This window comes from Branchiostoma floridae, chromosome 2 (assembly GCF_000003815.2).
Source record: "Branchiostoma floridae strain S238N-H82 chromosome 2, Bfl_VNyyK, whole genome shotgun sequence".
Classification (NCBI taxonomy): Eukaryota; Metazoa; Chordata; class Leptocardii; order Amphioxiformes; family Branchiostomatidae; genus Branchiostoma; species Branchiostoma floridae.
Window position 1 is genome coordinate 13358913 of NC_049980.1, and position 6000 is coordinate 13364912.

Genomic DNA, 6000 nt, shown 5'->3' on the forward strand with positions numbered 1-6000 from the left:
CTAGTTTGTAAACAGGATGACTCTGAAAGTTAGCGAATCTTCATGTTATTTGTAAGGCTTTTGACCCCAAAATAAAACAAGACTCTGTCGCTGGAGGTTACCCTCCAGTCACAGAGTAAAAAGTGAGCTTGATGTAAATCATAGTATTCAAATGCCTTCTGAGCACTTATAGTGCCTTTGGATACAATTTGAACAGTGTTAATCTTTTCTTCAAATATCATGGAAAAGGAATAAGACAGTGTGAAGTGCAATGTAGCATATTAACAATACATGAAATGCAGAGAATGTATAAATAGTGTATGTAACAATCATTGATACACAAACTGTACTGTACCAAGAGATAAGACTAGAGACATGAGATTAGAACTGATTTGAATATGGGGTCAGTAAAATACATAACATACAAAATGTACCTCAACTGATCTCCAGAATGATGCAATCTAGTTGGATATCAATTGTTAAGAAATGCACTATATTAATTTTCATATTGATGTATACTTCATCATCATACTTCCTCTTATTTTATAGTGCATTTACTACACAGTCATGTACATGTAGCATTTTCCAAGCTGTCTCCAATTTGACTTTGACACCATTCATTAAACCTTTGTACATGTACCATCAATATGATTCTAAATATTGTATAAGTTGTAAACATTATGTTTCTGCATTAGGCCACACCAATTTAATTTCTTGGTTCTCAGATTTCCCGACCCATTTTTTTCCGATTTGGAAAAAAAAAATGTAGTCCCAAGAAAAATAATATAGGTTTTGCTATTGCAGACCTTTAAAAAACCCCATTCCAGGGGCACATACTGCTGATAAACCAATCAGAGCGCTTATTTGCAGTCACATGATCAGAACAGTGGTATAAAATCAAAAGAAAAGATTCATCGGATAAATCATGCCATGAAAAGCTGAAAACTTGACTACTAACCATGTTTTTTTTGTGTTACATAAGGCCACACCAATTTAATGTCTTGGTTCACGGATTCGCTCGCTCCTATTTTTTGGAAAAAAAAATAAAAATAAAAATTACCACTCAGCAAATTTTCACCATTAATTAAACCATTCACCAGCTTCCTGGTGTAGCAAATTGGCCTTTATATCATAAGCTCCTTAAAGTGTGGGTACAGGTGCTGTTACTGTACAATAATAGTGTTTTTGAACTTTTTTCAAGCTGAAAACTTTTTTTCTTTATGTTTTGGATTAGCTGTTACCTTTACCCCAACCATTTTACAATTTTTATTTTTATTTCGCCCTCTCGCTCCATATTTTTTATGAAAAAATCCGTGAACCAAGAAATTAAATTGGTGTGGCCTAAGTTCACCAGACTTTTTGCAATTTTTTTTTCTTTTTTTTTTCGACTGACCGCCTCAATATTTTTCGGAAAAAATCTGAGAACCAAGAATTGGAGTGGCCTTATCATCATTTAAGTTTGCAAAAAAGTTCTCTCATACAAAGTATATTCATTTCAGTAATTTTAATAGTTATATAAGGCAATTTTACTTGGATGTTCTATTTGAATAGAACCTCCTTGGATATTCTGAATTCCCAAAGCTATGATATTCTTGAATAATATTTACAATGTCCCACAAAATCATGACAGAAAATCTTTTATGAAAAGTCTTTATTATGAAAATAAAGAAGTTGCATCTATTGTGCAAGTTTGGTAAGAAAGTTGCATTTTACATACACTGTACATATATAAGGGTCAGTAGAGTGTCTAACCTATGGCAAAGCTTTTCACAGCTATCTTTTACATATTAACAGCATCTCTCTACAGTTACTTGATCTCATATAATTATATTTCAGCCATACCATAGGTAAGGTGAAATATATTGTATTCGTAATGTTTCTTCTCCTGTCAAATCTTCAAAACACGTTATCTCCCTCGTTCCTGGACCGAATGACCTGAAATTTGGCACAAAGGTAGAGTGGGTCAATACCCCCAGACGTTTATTAATTTTTTTTTCATATCTGCCTTTAAAATGATTTTATTGAGGTTTTTGACAATCTTTATGCATATTTTGGCTCCCTGTACCCTGTTATTACAGCCGAATGACCTGAAATTTGGTACAGAGATGCTTTGATCATATGCCCACACAGACTTGATAACAGTTTTGGCATAAGGTACAACAAAATGCTTAATTTTGTGATTTTTGGCTTTTTTTTTTACAAAAAGGGACATTTTAGGCTCCTGTACCCTCGTTTTACAACCAAATGACCTAAACTTTCTTACAGGAGTGCCCCCCACATATACGCACATGGATCCAATAACAATTTGGGAATACAGTACAACAAAATGCTTAATTTTACGATTTTTAGGCCATTTTCTGACAAAAATAGGACATTTTTGGCTCCTGTACCCTCGTTTTACAACCAAATGACCTGAAATTTGGTAAAGGGGTGCTCTAGATATTTATTCAAATGATCCATACATAATTTTTGGAATAAACCACTTCAAAATGATATATTTTGGGATTTTTTGGTCATTTTCCAATGGCCAGAGGTCAATGACCTCAAGGTCGTTGACCCCCACCTGCAGACTTCACATGTCTATAAAACTTAATTAAAAACTTATTTGGCAACCATTCGTGTAGGCTGATTCAATATTCTGTGTAGGTTACGACAGCCAATCAGCGAGCCTGTTATCTGGAAGAGTCCATTCCTGCACGGAGGGATTAATTTTTTTTAAATTCATCTTTGGAATAGTGGTTATGTAAAGTCTTTCATTGGGAGTGTTTTTGGACTGGTCTATTTTGCAATTTTACAATTTTACATGGGATATGCTGGAATAGTCCATTCTTGCACAGAGGGGGGCATTTTTACCCCCCAAAAAATCATTTTTGGACTTCCATGATTATGTCAAATTCCTATTTTAGCGGATATATTTTTCCACTGGTTTACTTTACATAGGGTATCACAGGAAGAATCCATTCTTGGACGGAGGGGGACTTTTTCAAGTTCAGTTTTGGATGGGTGATGATTCAAAATTCCATTTTTAGCAAAAGTGTTTTTAGATTGGTCTATTTTACCCTTTCATGCACGGGGGACCTCTTTTGCTAAGTTCAATTTTGGACTGGGTTTCTTATTCAAAGGCCATGTTTTCAGCGGGAGTATTTCTGGACAAATTCCAATGGGGTGCACTGAAAGAGTCCATTCTTGCGCGGGGTAATTTCTTTTTTGGGCAAAACTGTGCTTAGTAAAAGTGATTTTTAAGCAGAAGTGTTCCTTCTCACACATGGATGATTTTGGAACTGCCTATTGTTGCATGGGAGGGAGATGGCTGAAATATGCTGTATTTGCTCTCAAGCAAATGTCGGCCTTTCTAGTTTTCAAATGACTTTGTACAGTATTTGATACATTTGGCATAGAAGCCTATACATGCCTCTGTCTGTACAAACTACAAACAGCTAAAAAAAGACTGTAAGTGACACTTTCATATCATGTTTACACAAAAACTATGATTTTTTTCATCCAACAGGGGCCAACTCGTAAATTCTCCAACACACAGTTGTACAAGATTTTTTGTCTGAAATAAAATAACATCATTGCGTTGCTAGTCATATCACTAATGGGTAGGGCTGGGTACCGGTACAGAAAATTCAGGTACAGGTCCGGTTCAGGTCCAAAGGATCAGGTCCAGGTCCGGACCTGAACCTGGACCTGATGCAGTATGACTCATATCAATGGTCCATTTCACTACAAAGAGATCTATTTGGTGGAGTATTAGACTTACACTGGCGTTTTAAAATCCTTCAACGCTAACTGCACCTGTACGATTGGCTGTAAAACGTGGTAGAAATTACTATAAACTCTATTCTACTTCACTCTTGTTATTTTCTTCCACCTGCAAGCGCCAAAACGTGTGAATGCCTGATAAAATAATCTGTTAATTTTCTAATCGGTCCAACATCCGGTCCACCTAATTTTTTCAGGTCCGGTTTTTCTGGACCGGTCCAATAAGAAAAACCGGTTTTGTACCGGTACACTGTACCGATACCCAGCCCTACTAATGGGTATGTTGCATTGAGTTGTGTACATTCTTTTGTCATTGTGTTGCATTGCATGTGTGGTACATGTTTTGTTATCTAATTTGTGACTGACTGGTACATTGTGACTTCCTAAGCAAGACATGGCATGCTTTGACTTGAACAATAGACAGATCCTATAGCCCATCCAACCTCAATTGTACCATGTCATGTAAACAATACAAAAACTTTAACAAGGTGTTGGTCTCTTATAATTTGGATGAAATATATTTTTGATGGCCTAGATCAGTCAATTTTGAGTTTCGTTCACAATGACCAGTGAGTCAATATTACACCATTCTTTAGATCTGACCTTCAAAAATCACATCTCTATGGAAATCCAATCTTCACCTTAACCCTTAAACTGCCAAACCCGGATATATACGGTGCACATATACATGCCCTGTGTGCCGCTCCCGGTTATATCCGGGATAGCGTATTCCCCCGAAGTAGCAGCTTTGCGGGCGTGTAGCTCACAAACCCCGGAAGTTTAAGGGACTTTGGCCTTGTTCGGGGGGTTCTTTTTGGAGGTCAGCGGCCAACCCTGGCACTGATAGCAATTGTATAGGGCTGAAACTCTGGCAGTTTAAGGGTTAAAATCAACTCAAAACACTCATCAATGAGACTTCCATATACATGTACATGTAGTTAGGCACTAGATCTAGAACTTCATTCTTTGTGTATTTGCACTTATCCACACATATTGAACATAGCCCAATGGCTTCTTATTACAACATTGCAATAAGTGAATTATTCAACACTTTGTTACTAGCCTGAGTATCATCCTCTGTAGTGACCGCTGGCTCTCTACTTTTGCTTGCTATTAAACCACGGAAGCAAAAGTAGAGAGCCAGCGGTCACTACGGAGGATGATACTCAGGCTACTTTGTTACATTCTGTAAACAAAACAAATGTGATACAAATTTGCAATAAAAACAAAAACTCTGATTCAGAGAGCTAAAGCCATGATTAATAGCACTGATGGACAAAAATCATCAATTCACTACTTTTGTAATATGCATACAGTATGTCATCTGATCATTTTCATCTATCTTTCATCTATAAGATATAAGAATCATACTCTACTACAGACAATTGTCTCTTCCCTGTGTATGAACAAATATATCGTATATTGAAATTCTGAATATCATTGAACAGTTGCATAAAATTGATAACTTATGAACTATCACAAAAACATACAGTGGCATACGTGTATACAGGGTTATTCAATGGCGATTAGCTTAAGTTAACATGTTGGACTACAACTGAATCATCTATTATGTCACATACATGTTTTAACCCAGTAAAGCAAAGCCCTTTCAGTTTGGAGTTAGAACCAGAGGCACATAAGTTGGAAGAGTTACTGGCTAAACATGACTTACAAAGTGTGTAATGTTAACATTTGTAAATATGAAATGCACAACATTAATACCCTGGGGGCCATCCTAGATCGGGCAGGCTAGGACAGTTAATCGGTAGCCCAAGACAATTAGGCCCGCCGAGCTCCTATTAGCGCCCTGGGGAGTTTAAGCCCGATTAGGTCCACCTGCCCTGGGAAAGGGTAGCAATAACTCCTCCGGGCTTAAACTCCCCCAGAGCGCTAATGTGAGGTTGGCGGGCTGACTGCCTTGGCTCCCCGAACAAAACTCGCGAACAAATCTTGCTAGCTAACCGGTCCTGTCTGGCTCCCAGGGTAAACATTACAGTGTGGTAATAAGAGCCTGGCTAGACTCATCACAGTTTTTAGACTGTCCTACAATTGAATATTTATCGTCCATCTATACTTTGCTATCTTCTATGCCTTCCTCGTCTACATCTGTCACAGTGAAACGAAACTCTTGTCTTGTCGCGCCCTCGTCGCTACTGTCCGACATAAGGCGGTTGTCCTCCTCCTAAGAAGAAGATTCAGTACGATCTAAGTCTGACATGCGAATGTCGGCGGATGTTTTCCTCTTTTGAGTTTTCG